Source organism: Pyxicephalus adspersus, chromosome 5, assembly GCF_032062135.1.
Source record: "Pyxicephalus adspersus chromosome 5, UCB_Pads_2.0, whole genome shotgun sequence".
In the NCBI taxonomy this organism is placed as follows: domain Eukaryota; kingdom Metazoa; phylum Chordata; class Amphibia; order Anura; family Pyxicephalidae; genus Pyxicephalus; species Pyxicephalus adspersus.
The window spans coordinates 15,655,806-15,671,204 of NC_092862.1; positions in this window are offsets into that span (position 1 = coordinate 15,655,806).

The window sequence follows — 15,399 nt, forward strand, 5'->3', positions numbered from 1 at the left end:
CATCTAAAGTTAAAGTCAAGCTTTTTTTTTTCTTTTTTGTTTATTTTTGTGTAGTGTGGGAAAGAGTTTTAGCCCTTGTTGGGTTTTTATTGGTATCTGTGCCCTGCTGGTGAGATTTGCAATTTGCCATTTGGCCAATTTTATAGGCATATAGGTGAATTCCTAATATGAAAACAACTGTTCTAGGGGTAACTATAAACCTTGGAATTTCTTATCAGTTTGGGGAGATTTATTCTCACTTTCCCAAGGGTATTGTGTTCTTAGGTCCAAATGCTTGATGTTACTGGTCCTCTCTCGCCTCATCTTCTACTGGTGTTGGGTGAATGCTACATGATATGCCATAGCACTACTTTCTTGGCTTTGTCCCATGTCCAGGGTGGGGGGAGGAGAGAAGTAAGCAAAATTATACCAAGCATCCTTTAACCCACAAGGCAGTATTGGTGGATAAGAAAGGAAATAATAATCATAAAGCTCTATATCACCATTAATAAAAACTTGAATATTACTAGATTTAGTACAACTCACAGACAGATCATGCGGAAACAGATCTATGTGGTTATAGGCTGAAGGAAAATATCTGATTTCCTTCTTATAATTGCACAGTGTGGCAGCTTCTTGGCTGATTAATTGCATGTAGTAATTCTGTTCAGCAGGATATGGATTCCCTTTCCATATATGAAATTACTGTATGACTATAGACACGGGACACTTTCCTCCCTCATAGATATTGCCACCAGTAATTGTCTCAGTGGAGGCACCTATAAATTCTGTAGGCTTTCTTCTATATCATTTTTATTACAAGAATAAAAAAAAATTGTTCTGGGCATATTTAACGCATATGGAGACCCTCGCTGCACTATGTCAAGGATCTGCCTTGGTAGCCATATTGAAAGTTTATTTAATGAATAAAATTCATCATATGACTCTAAATACATAACACATGGTGTATCCATTACTTTAGCAGTGCCTATTCACTGTCTGGCGTGTCTCCGTCTAACTAAAAATCCAAAAGGAAAGTACAAACTACAGGAAAGGAATAGTTATGTGCGATCTTTAACTTATTCATCTGTGTAAGTTTTAAACAGAAAGTCCAATTGCACCATCCTATTCATAGCATGAACAAAGCTTTATGAATTAAATCTTATAGACTATCGGGTAAATTTATATATGTATTTACCAAACATTAACCCAAAATTTACATCTCTTTTTATACTGAATTCACTTAAATTCTATGTGATTTTTTACTCATTTAAATTATTATTATCTTGTATTTATATAGCACCAACATATTATGCAGCACTTTACAAAGTGTATTATCATATTCCTAATTGTCCCCCACAGGGGTTCATAATCTAATGTCTCTAACATAGTCATGTCATTAACAAAGTCTGGGGCCAATTTTTGGGAGGCAGCCAAATAACCATCTAGTAAGTTTTTTTTGGGATACATTTTGTAAATTAATCTAATTTGGCAATTGTGTAAAATTTGTATAATTCTTTATACCTGGCTCCAATGTTTTATTAGTGTCTGAAATAAATTTTAAATCCATATTAGACATCCACTGTAGACCTGGTTGTGACACCCTGTTATGTCCTATGTCTATTTCCTATAGTCATCATGGGGACTTGATTTTATGTAGAGGGGAAATTATTATTATTATTATTATTATTATTAAACAGGATTTATATAGCGCCAACATATTACGCAGCGCTGTACCCCCCGGAAATACATTAAAAGTTCAATATTTTAAACATTGAGTACTGCTGAGTAATAGTTATAAGAAAATCAAAACCTTCTGCTCACTGCATAACAAAAAGAAGAGAAAGTTACAAAGTAAAAAAAACAGAGATAGGAAAGCTAAGCATTAACATGCGTGGAGACCCTCATGGTAGTATATCAAGAATCTAAAGTGGTAGCCAAATCCAAAGCTTTTAATTAAAATTCAGGACAAATTCTGAACAAAGCTATGTAGAAGCCCAGCAAACATAAGCATAACTCATATTAGGTCATTGGGCCTGATTTATGAAAGCTCCTTAAGGCTGGAGAGGATACACTCTTATCTGTGAAGCTGGGTTATCCAGCAAACCTGGAATGGATCTGGTTTAGGATTCAAAACATTTGCTAGCAAAAAGCAAGTGTCTTTGAAGAAATGAATTCCAGGTTTGCTGGATCACCAAGGTTCACTGATGAAAGTATATCCTCTTCATCCTTTGAGAGCTTTAATAAATCAGGCTCATTTACTCAATAATGTGCATATTCTTATATAGTTATATAATTACAGTGATAATATAGGACAGTGGTTGCCAACCTTTTCAGTCCCGCTGACCACTAAAATTACCAGGTCCTGACCGCACACACGCGCGGGGAGACGGTTGTCGCTTCCCTATAGAGATGTCATGATGCCATAACCCCACCAACTCACCCATCGCAGATATGAGCCTGCGATGGGAAAGTAGGTGGGTTGTGTCCAGGGACACAAACCGCCCACTACCCTGAACCTGGGATTTGTACGGGAGACATAGTCTGCGACTCTGACCGGTACCCCCCGCCAGCGGGGTCCTTCTCCTGATCCTGCTCAGGGGCGCAACGGCCAGAGCCGTGCACCACCAAATTGTTCTCCCGGACCTCCAGCTGGTACAGGAGACTCTAGTTCTCGTTATCTTTGAACAACTTATCAACTGACTGTTGCTTGAAGTATCTAATGCCTCACTGTAGGGCAAGAAGAGTAAAGCAACCCAATGTTCAACGATGAGACCTTTCAAGGACCTGGAGAACAAAAATTGTTCAAATATTTTCTAGTACAACTAATTTTAGGAAGTGAATCTATATTGTGTAGCCCTGTTATGGGGGGGGTAATGTAAATGACTCCCACAAAACAGGCTATGGCGCTAACCTGTAGATAAACAAAGAGGATCCTGAGCCTTCGCTATATGGAAGAGTGGGGATAATAATAAAGTTGGCAGTGCCTCCACCCCAGCAAGGAAATCCTCCAACCGACAATTGGACTGTGTGTGCTGTGATCCTGGATTGCAGGGATGCAGGCAAAGTCTCTGGAGTTCAGGAACAATCTGTCTGCGCTACCACTTATACCCTAGCAATAACACTAATCTGCCAATGCAACCGGACCTCTGCTACCTATGGGCCATCGGATGCCTAACCTATGCTAGGTGTAACTAGACAGGGGACGCAGATCAGCAAAGATAACTGAAAAGGGCAGCACACATATATATTTGTGTATATAGCTCATACACTGACTGTAGGGATATCCCAAAGTAATCTCTGATAACATATCACATATACCCCAATAATACAGAGGGAATTATTATAATAATGCACTACCACAGACAAGGCAGTCAGTGTGTTCTGGGAGGGGATGCAAGCACCTACCCCTGGCTGAGCACATGTTCTCATCTCTCTCCCTGTACCTCCTGCATTTCTCTATCTCTTGATGGGGTTTCCCAAGCCACTATCAGGGGCAGGAAAACTTCAACAACTTTATTTGCTATTTACAAAATTACAACTTAGCAAGAAGATAGAAAAAGGCAGACCCCTACAATTGTATAAAGAATCTTGAAGCAAACCAAAGCTGAGAAAACAAAAGGTCACCAGGGAGTATAGATAATGGACTAAAGAGACATGCAAAGTATTTTTTTTTGCAAAGAAAGCCCTGGCTCCTGGTGGCTTTTTGTTTAATCCTAACAAGGGACTGCACATCTTAGTCCAGGAAGTAGGTGCTGATGTAAATGATGGATGGTGCTTAAATAAAGATGGATCTGTCCTTTTGGAGATAAAAAATGTATTGAAAAACATTGTCATAGGAAGTACTGTGATGTAATTAAAAAGGCTGAAAAAATTCTGGGTGTGTTGCTGCTCATAACATAAAATGAATATATGATGTCAGGTTCATTTTAAATAGCAGTTCCAGGCTACAAGTGAAATGAAAGCAAAGAATTTAGGGTGTATACTGTGATTCTTTCCCTCTATGGTTCACCACTGTATAAGCACATTCATTGGCTGGTGGTTTCCAGCCCTTGTCAACTACCAGCCAATCAAAAATACTACAGCAAAGCATTTATACAATGATTCCTTTGCATTATGGCTCACCACTGTTCCTTGCCTCTTACTCCTGTATAAGCATTATCACTAGCTGGTAAGTAGAGATTCACCAGCCTCTGTTAACCAACAGCCGATCAAAATGCTTAACCCTGCTTTCTGTTTCAATGGGATTACAGTGCATAATATAGAAGCAGTGATGAGCAAATCTCGCATGTTTGAGAAGTTCATCCATCATGGGAGTCTTCCTGGTTTGTTTACTTAGCAGTCAGAAGCTTATCTCCTGCTCTTTTACATTTTATATTCACAGTGGGGAGCTGAGTGCGGCATATTTTCAACTGTCTCAGGCTTCCAGGATTCTGCATAAACAGTTGTTTGTTGAGCACAGTTTTCTATAAATGTGCTACCATATTTTTAACTCACTATGCTAATATGTTTAGTATATTTTATTAAACAATATATATATATATTAAAATATATGTTACAGATGATGCATTTGCATGATCCGGATAACTGTGCTCCTTTTATACAATGATTGCAGCCTGCTAATTTAGTAAACGGAATCGCCGTCTCGACCTAACAGCACAAATCAAGCCTAATAAGAAAAAACTCACAGATATATACTTAAATGTAAAGGAATTCTAAATGAGGGAAACAGATGTTGGCGATGGGTAGAGTTGAATTACAGTCATTAGCATCCTATTTTCATAATTACCGTGCCATGTCCTGGCTCAGTGGTCCATGAGTTAAAGAGAAATTACTGAACCGGGAAAAACGTCTGTGCTACACGAAGGTGGTGCTCAGATCTGAACTTAATCAGCACTACGGACTGTAGGGTTTAAATATAAAGGATAGAATATTATTAGGTAAGTTTTTTTATAGTAATTCCGTCCAATGTCATTTATTATAATTCTAGAGCATTGATTTCCATCTGTGCTGTTTCACATCTTTCTTTATCACTAAAGGAAACAAAAAGGAATCCTAAATCCATTCAGAAGCAAAGCTGTTGGTCGTCATTGTTTTTTGGTTCATTAGATGAAACTGGGGTAGAAATGAAAACTCTAGGGGCATCTACTCATAAGAAGCAATTTCCTAACTTCACAATGTTTTGTAATACTGGTAAAATGACAGGAATAAAGAATTTATGTTGTTTACAATAAGGTCAGTTAACACGGCAGGGGTGCTCTGGTTGGCATTCTTGCACACTGCAGGCATTTTCTAGAGCAGAATCAATAGCAAAATACTTGCAAATGTCACCTACTTGGGATTCATCACCAGGTAAACACAGGAGGAGTGGATTGGCATGGACCATGGACCAGAAGATCAGTGGCAAGGTCAAAGCACCAGACAGCAGCACATGGGCAGGATAGAGAGGCAGAGGTAGCCTGGGCAGCGGTACGTTGATGGGCAACAGCATTTCAGAGGGACAAAGTGGCAGGGGGAGATGGGAATAAGAAATGCAGGAGACATAATACTTTAAAAGTAAACATGTTTTATACCCATGCAGTGCATGGAGTGGATTTCTCTTCTCACTGCAAGAGGTAGTTGTTTGTTTTGTCTCAGAGGTGATATTAGAGGAGTAATATTTACTGTATCTTTCAGTCCCACAGCAGATGCTCTCCTCCAGTGCACAAGGCCCCCGTAGCCTCTTTTCAAGCCTCTCTGCCCCTACGATCTGACTGATAATGTCATCTCCTTCATTGCAAGTCTATGGGCATTGCTCTTTATGGGATGATGTTTAGGCCCTACACACAAACTGGAGATCGGGGCACCATGAGAGAGCTCTGGCAGCTGTAGGAGAATGGAATAAGGAAAGTTTTACTCCTACAACATCATTCCCTTGCATAAATGAGCAGGGGTACCCACTAAAAGGACCCATCACAAGGGTCCCAAAGACTTTTGCCCACAGTTCAGCTCAATAAAAGGCACATAGATCACAAGTACCAGTAAGCACCTGCCCATAGAATCAGTAGATGCCTAGATTTTCTCCAGCTCTTCCAATGTACACAGAGTAATAGTCCAAGCCAGGGGTGGGCAAACAGGGGCCACAATCTGCAAAAAGTTTGCCAAAGGGGCAGGGTCGATGGTAGAGTGGGTGGAGTTATGCATCATGAAGCCCCTGAATGTGACATCATGATGCCATAACCCCGCCCACTCTCCCAGTGCAGATCAGAGCCTGAGATGGGAGAGTGGGTGGGTTGTGTGCAGGGACACAGCCCGCCCACTCTCCCATCCGAGGCTCTGAGCTTGTGATAGGAGAGTGGTCAGGCTATGTCACTGCACACAACCCGCCCATTCTCCCATCGCTCAGATCCAGGGACGAGTTCCGCGGCTCGGGCTGGTGCGCCCCCTGGCGGGTCCTTCTTCTGAACCTGCTCGGCGTGGCACCGGCCAGAGCCGTGGATCACCCAAAGGGCCGGAGAAAAATCCCTATTGGGCCGTATATGGCCCGCGGGCCATAGTTTGCCATGCCTGGTCTAAGCGTACCCAATGTACCATTGCATAGATGGGTCACACACAGTGTGAATTCCAACCAAATCAATATGAAAGATATTATGAAGGTATACTAAGACATCACAACAACTTTTTCAATGTCGTGCACCAGAATGCACAAATGGCTCAAACTTGTGTGTTGTTCACACACATGGGCACTGTGGTGCATTGCTTAGGTGCGTTGGGGTGATTTAAATCAAAGGGCACTTCAATGCATGAAACCTAGCCTAGTTTGTTCATATAATATAATGCATGATAAAACTTGTTTACTCTTTACACATTATCATATTCAATAGGTGTCTACGGGACCTAAAGGTGTACCTAAAGTGTGCCTGTGCTTAGTCTATGATCAATAAATGCCTCATGTATTCCTAACAAGCAATAAAAGAAAAATCCTTTACTTTTACAGGTGAATTTCAATGTTATTCTTTCCTAAAGATCTCCCTAAAAGTCACAACACTCTAAGATCCCTTTAACACTTGTAGTTGCAAGCCACATGGTTATTCGCTTCTAGGTGCATAGCAAAGATATGTTATGCACTTAGGTGTAGCAAACTGCACCACGGGTCAATGTGTTTGTATGCATTGAGCTTGCATTGGTGGACCAGTCCTTCCTCCAGAGGAAAAGCAACCACAAGGCTAGAAGTGGCATGTTGCTTCCAGGAACCACACCTCCACCCCACTGCAACTGCCTGCCAATGAGCGCACTAAATGGACCCCCAACCACCAATTGGTTGAAGAGAAACAGTTGAGAGCGTGCAGTACAATGTTGTGTTCAACCAAAAGTGTAAAATTGTCCTAAAAGTCAACCATCAGACACTTTCTAACAGCTTAGATACATCTACTGATAGATTACTGGCAGCTTAAATATTTGTTCTTCATTAAAAAAAACTAAGATTTAAAAAACTTCTCTAACATGCCTAATGATACATGGATAAATGTAGGTTTGTTCTAATATGTTCAGAATATGTAAATACTTTAGTGTGCACAATGTGGACACAGGTTTACTTTAAATAAGCCAATTGCAGTAAAACCCAGTGGTTTGGGGGTTCTGCTCTGTATAAAGGAGTTGAAATAATGGAGTACTCCTCTGTTTTCCTCCTTGGAAGATTTCCCAGTAAGTTAGACATCTCATTTTATTTTAAACTTTCAGCACATTTTATTCATTGTGCACTATAAAAGTTTTTATTCCGCACCTTATGTTTATAATATTGAAAGTGAGAGACAAAAGTAAACTAATAATGATATTTTGTGTTACAATCAATAAACAGAAAAATTCTTCATAGGCGGTGATGATGACCTTTATGCTTACGTTTACATTCAGAGTAACACAGCTGTGTCTAATGGCACCGACTTAGGGTTACACTACCCAATGTGTGCCAGTGCTTTATAGCACAGCATTAAACATAGCTGGTAATTTGCTACCCCAATGCCAGCTAACTCCAGAATCAGAAGATTGCCCCTAAATAGTGAAAATGGCGCTCTCATCTGTTTCTCACTCACTACATAATTACATCATTTTTCAGGATTTAAACTTTCATCTTAGAATTCCAGTGCATATAGGGGGTGGAGGTTTGGAGCTCCATAAATATGCAAAACAGCTGACAAATTTTGAACCATGTTGTTTAACAATAATGTGTGCTGCATTGTTTCTGGATGTCCTTTGGGATAGGGCCAGAGGGTCCTTAATGTGTGACACAAAATCTTGAATTAACATGTGTGATGAGCTAAGAGAAGGCCTCAGGGTGTAGCAAAATCTGTCTGTGAGATCTGTAGCCACTAGAATATGCCATGATGATGGTTGCAGCTATAGAAGCCAAGATCATGCTGCAGTAACATCTCCAAAACACATAAAGAAAATCTTCACGTTTTGAATTTAGGCCTGCTTTAAAGAACTTGTGATCAGAAAGGGAGAAGCAATGTTCCTTCTGTAAAAAAGTTCCTAATCTGTGCCTAACTGCCTGATCGCTGTACTCTTCTGTCAAAAAACGCATGTGCAACTCAGCATAGGATGCCGGGATACTTGGCACATCCTGGCTTTCCTGGTGGCTGCTGGGACTGAATAAACTCCAGCGCATCTACTAGGGAGTTCCATCAATCCAGCCAGGTCAATCTAGATGGCCAAAGATCCAACTCCAGAAAGATGGCAGCACCCCACACTAAAGCGAGGACTGGTGAGTGCAATAAAAAATTGTGATCAGGCAGATAAAACATCACCTGTCCAATAAAGGACTGGTTTGATCACAATTTTTCGTCATAAGTAGGAGGAAACAATGGATCATGCACTGCTGGAGAAGTGATCAATAAAAAAAACAAAAAGGTGATTTGTCTACCTTGTCGCATACCTGCTTTCTCTGCCAAGTCATGATTAAAGTGGACTTAGCCCCAAAGTGTTTACATAATAGGGTAGACAACCCGCAGTGAAATCAGCACTCCCCCTTCAAAGCAGTTACGCCACCTGATCTTGTGACTGCGCAGTGCGAGATTCAGTGACGTATCCAGAAGAAGAAGAAGAAGGACAAAGATCCATAGCAGGACGGTACAAGACCCAACCAAAGACATCAAGGGATCTGAGAATAAGTAGGTAAGTGAGGTTATTTTTTGTTTAGTCCTGCTTTAAGGAGTACATAATGTTTACTTTGTGAAGGGAACTTTCACTTTGCTTGGAGAATATGAGAAAATTTCACTTTTCAAAGTAAACATTTATTGCTACTTTAATAAATCAACACTATTTCACTTCAGTGGATTTCTGCTGATGCCTGGACTGGGGGAATCTACCATCTCTTTGACCCCAATAGAAATTACTTTAGACCGAAGTTCCTATTACCCCTGTCAGAAATAAATTCTGCATATAATGTATGTTTTTTGAAAGATCTACTTGAGGCTGTTATTGGCACCCTAGTGGATTCCTTAAAAAAATATAAGATGTTCTTATCCTTTGTTAAGCTGAGTTTTGCCTTCTGCTGCTCCTCTACTCTCTATTGACTGGGTAGCCTAACCTTAATCAAGTTGCAAAACCAATACCTCCTCAGTAACCTAAAAGTGAACGGTCCAGTACACACACAAAATCAAAGTGCACTTCACATTGTTGTTCCACATGTAATGTTTGGCAGGCACTGACAGCATGCTAAATGCTTTAATTTCAATCAATAGCAATGCACTGGAAATGCTCCCTGGATACTGATAAGGTGTTTGATGATCATTTAATCAACGCTCAATCTAAATGGATTTCCATTTAAAAGAAATTGTTTTACAAGGTGTTGTAAAAGCTTCAGACAACTCTTTGCAAACACTTCCCAAAGGCATCCAAAATGTGCTAAACCTATGGAGAGTTTCGGAGGCATTTGAAAAAGCTTTTCTTCCAACACCCGTGTAAACCTAATGCATGCAAACCCAAGAACAAAAATTTGATGTATTGCAGCTTACCAGTCCTTAGGTGTGTGGTGGCTGCATTTGTTCTGTTTATTCAGACTTAATTTTCTTTCATTTATTTTCTCTATAACTCATTTCCTGACCTTCCAGTGACAAAAATTAGGACTCTTTGAGATGTGTGGTGTCAACTCACATGAGATTTCAATGTGGCCTGAGGATCCCCAGCATAGATCTTCAGGCCACAACTGTGTGGCAAAAGGGACTTGTAGCTTCTGCTAACCATGCCATGATCTGCTACAGCTTTGTGCAGCCACAAAGAAAAAAGGATCCCAACATGAAAGAGAGAGGCTGGCACTACAGTTAAGGCCCTGACTCACCACTGCGGTTCAGAAAAGTCCCTTTCTCACTGTATTAAATGTCCAGAAGACCTAATTAGAACACAATTACATATGATGGAGGTATTCCCTAGTCCTACCCAATTTCTAGAGTTCCAAGCCAGAACACTATTTTAAGCAGAATAGGAGGGAGTGATCTGCTCATCAACATATTTGATTTTGGTTCCGGCTGTGATGAACAGAGTGGAAATAAAGGAAGAAAAATAATTATGAAAGATTTAAGCGGTCCATATTATTGCATAGTGTATAGCTAGCTTACAATGAGTATCGAGGGCATCAGAAGCGTCTTTGCATGAATACCTACAAGGTGACTATGTCTCTTTATTTGAATGGCAAAAACAAAACCCCTGGAGGCTATAAGAATATTGTTTTTTTTACTTTTTCATTTACTCCAACAGCACTGTTTATTGCTACGTGACAGGTACACTTTATAACACAAGGTTAGCTCAGGTCACAGATTTATAGCTATTTTGTACCTTACTTTTCTTACAAAAACGATTTATTGTATAGACTAGCCTCAACGACACTTTAAACCACAATAAGTTTTATAAACAAAATAAAAATACATAAGGGTAGAAAACTCTGTGCACTTCTCTTTTGTATTTTTTTCTACTTTTTCTTTGATAGGATAAAAAAAAGGAAAAGCACAGTTTTACGGCTGAGTTAATGCAAGCCAATGTTTCCAAGTGCTTTCTGATACTTTTAGGACTTTGACAGGCTGGCATATGTAACATATCAATACACACATAAGCATTACAACACTGGCCTGATAAAATGGTCTAGACATAAACTTGAGATTTTACAAATGTTTAAGATAAGTGCAAAGCGTACTTTTTCATTTACAATAGATTCAGATCTTGACCACCTGCATCCCTGCAGGAGCTGTACGGGAGGAAGTAGCCTTGATTTAAGAATGGATCTGAGTTCGAAGGCTGAAAATTAGCAACATATTTCCCATCCACTAAAAGGGATTTTTATCTGATCTAATATAATGCTTCTAAAGGCATTTCTCTTGTTACAATCATAAAATATGACCACAAAGCCAGGCTCTTCATTGCAAAGCTTTTAGTCTATTTTCCCTGGTAAAGTCATATAAAGAAAAACAAGGGCAAGAATAATATATAAAGTTGTGCATACTGTATATACTTTGATGGATATTCTGGGTTATTCTGAGCTATGGTGCAGCTAGTTCTATGTTTTAGTTCTCATTCTAGTTAGCTGGGATGGTTTGGCTGATCTCAGGGGAAGATATGCAATTAAGTAGGGTACCCATTCTAAAAACAGATCAGCTAGTCCATTCCATCTTTCCTATCTTTTTTCCTAACATTTCAATACATTTTGCCAATGTTGCACCTGTAATAATGAACCACACGTCTATATAGCATGTGTGTGAAATGCTCTTTTGATCGTTGGGTGGAGAAGTGGTAAACTGCAAGACAATTGGACATTCCTGATAAAATTTGCCTGGTACACACAACACAACTTATAAACTTTACCAGGTACAAAAAGTTATTTATCAACTTGCCGAAAACCCAAAAATCAGTCACTTAGGATCCAGTCAATTTATTGGATCAGAAATTGGATTGGAAGTGAGAACAGTTAGAACCACTGTACAAACTCAATTTTGTAGATGCCGCACACACGTGCTAAGCAAAGACTTGCCCTCCTTGGCTAGAACAGTTAGCCAAGTAGGGCAAGTCTTTGCTTAGCACGTGTGTGCGGCATTTACAAAATTGGGTTTGTACAGTGGTTTTGCATTGGTTGGTATGGTAAACCCCTATGGTAGCCTTAGTCTAGGAAGTTTGCATATGTATCCCCAGCCAGTAGTGGAGCTTTAGCTTAATTTTCACATGTTTGGTTGATAGTTTGTGAATTTTTGCTGTTTTGTTGTAAAACAGGTTCTTGTTCACAGAACTGAGACGCTCAAGTTTTGTTTACACAGCCAGCAAAATAAGGGATTACTCTCTTCAGAAAACCACCTCTGCTGTGCTCTTTAATTGGAAAGAATGTACCATTTCCTAATTCAGGCTCCATGGTTCCCCAATGTTTTAAATATTTTTTTATAAAGAATTTCCAAAAAGTTCCAAATGTTACCTCTAAAAAGCAGTGCTTAGAGAAGGGGGCGCTATCACATCCTAGCACCCCCGTACCATGTGGCCACCATGAGACCTCTAAACCTCCCTATTTAGAGGAGTACAGTGGTAAATGTTACTACCTCCAGCTTGGTGTCTTCCACTCCTAGTTGACCTAATGTTTGATGACGTAATATACTTTTATTGTACTCTGCATGTGGAGAGGACTGGAGGAGGAAATCCTGTTGGAAGGAGGGTAAGAACTTGGATTTCACCCTTGGGCTCTGTCCCATAATTATGCCAGTGTAAATGCATAAATATCTGAAGTTAGGCCTATGCTACCTATAAGTGGCATAACAGGGAGCCATTTTGTTCTCTTTTCCTCTGTAACATCTGCTGCCACTTGAATCTATGCAGCCATGTCTGAGTCTCTAGCCTGATGGCAGCATGCCCAATGCCACAGAAGTGACCTGTAAATACCAGAGATAGTAAAATTGAATGAAAACCTAGATGATGTCATTTCCATATAATTTAATGCAATCTCCTAATAAAATACATTTGTTTCACAATCAGTCCGCAAGGTTTTATGCAAATAACTGCCTTCTCAGTCAGAAATAAGAGGTGAGATAATTAAAAACAGATTGAAAAAGGGATTATATTAGCATTTCCTGGCAAATGTGTTTGACATTATGATAATAGGCTCAATGGGCAAAGCATGCATGGTGTGTTTGGCAATTACCAATGTTTATGCTGTTTACATAATATAAGTTCAAATCTATTAACCTTTTGTGTATTCTTTCACCAATCAGTTAGGTCTGTAATGGTGCTGATTTGATGGCAGAGAACCAGCCAACGTGAAGTCTGTGATTGTACCTTGCCTTCACTGGCTATTTCAGAAGATGAAAGATTATATACCCTCAGTTAATATTGATAATTGGGATAATTACACAATATGTTCCTGTTATGATATGAGCCAGCGACTGGGGTTATACAACCTAAACTATAAACAGCCTATTATACCCTCATAGACCCCCTAATATTTGCCATACTTCCGCTGTCCATTACCCCCAATGCCATGTTGATTCTGGCTCCATATACAAATAATGTGGACCTGCCCTTTAATTAGGAGATTCTGGTATCATATCAATCAATTAATATTACAACTATGGGCAGATCCCTAGGTTGGGACCCCTTCATAGTTCCTCTGGGTACATTGGACAATATGGATCTTTAAAGTTCTATTAAACTTTTTATCATGCATCCTTCTTTCCACACAAGGAATGCAATCCTCCTCTAGAAAACTTTTTATCCCCATACTGTTTCAGCATAGTGGTCAATAACTGATAATTCATCATGCCCCTATTAAAACACGCTAACATGAGCTTTCACTATCACAATAAAAAAAAAAAATGAAAAAAAAGGGTCAGGTTGGCTAAATTATTCAAAAGTTTCTACTTGAACCCATGTTGCAGACTCAATGGGGCTGGGGCTCTTAGGAAGATGAATATTACTTGGCAAAGCATAATTCACTTACTGAATCAAGGCAATCTCAGAAAGGAGGACTTGTACAAGATTGGATCCTTCAAGTCAGCAGTGCTTCATCTCATTCATTAAAACATCATCAAGTAATAGATACCTTGCATGGCGATGATTCACTTTCTTATGTGAACAGCCAATATTAGTAAATGAACCCATATGATTCCCATGGATGTAATTTCCATTGATAACAATTACTACTCAACTGCTACACGTCTGCAGTTATTTACCTATTTATCTGTATTTCAATATCATTACCATTTATTCAAGCATTATCTTTTCATTGATTTGTCATTTTGTTTAATCTCTCTGCATCCACTGCTGCCTTGCTTATCTAGTCTTTTCTATGTCTATTTTCCAGTTAAAAAAAAAAGCAAATGATTGTAATTTTTCGAAGCAAACTATTTTAGAAGCACGTGTGCAAGAGGTCAGAGGTTCCTAAAACAATTGTGGACAATCTAAACAATTTTACGCAAAGTAAGAATGGGTTAGAATAGACGGAATTATACTGCTGTTGGTGTTAGAAAGATTCATCCTTTTTTTTTGTCCTGGCCACTATTGACAAAATTTGATGGAAAATCTAAATTTTTTCCAGAATGGAAGATGTGGGGAAATTCTGTAACGGAGACAACTTTTCTGATAGGCGTTGCTGTTTGTATTCAGGCTGAATTCTAAATGTACCAAACATTTGCCCTGTGTGTGATAACCTGAAGTTAGCTTCTATAGTACACAGCTTGCAGAGGTGATTGCTTACAACCTCTACTACCATAAGGAGACAACAGGCTGTCAATTAAATCGGCGGGTGGTCTTTGAGAGGCAGGGCTGCTCTCAACTGTTTACTTGCAGGTGATCCCAAAATGTTGCAGGGTGAATTCAGGTTCAATTGAGGTTGAATGTTGCTTGAACAGAAGTTTGAGTAACACCTTTATTCTAAAGACAGGAACACAATTAAAGTAATCTAACTTTTCTACCTCCACTATTAGCCTTTCTATAAGTTGTCTTTTGCAGATATATTCTTCCCATCTTTTATTACAATACCTTTTATCAGTTTATGTCCTTCTCTTATTCTATTCATATATTTCTCCCTCCTTTATTTTCTTCTATTTCCTTCTCATTTCATCTCTCTATTTCTTTCTCTTTGTCCTTCATATTCATCTCTGTCCCCCTCTCATCCTTCTTATTCATCTCTCTCTTCCTCCTTTTTATTTTGTTCCTCCTATTCAGATCTTTCTCTTTCTACCTCCTATAGTTTCACCTCTTTCTTCATGTTCATTTCTGTCGCTACCTCCTTATTATTCATCTCTTTTTCTAACCCTTTCTTGTTCATATCTCTATTCATTTCTTTATCTACCTTCCTCCCACCTCATTCGTCTTTTTTTCTTTCCTTCTTTCTTTTTCTTTCTTTCTTTCTTTCCTTCCTTCTTTTCTTTTCTTTTCTTTTCTTTTCTTTTCTTTTCTTTCTTTCTTTCTTTCTTTCTT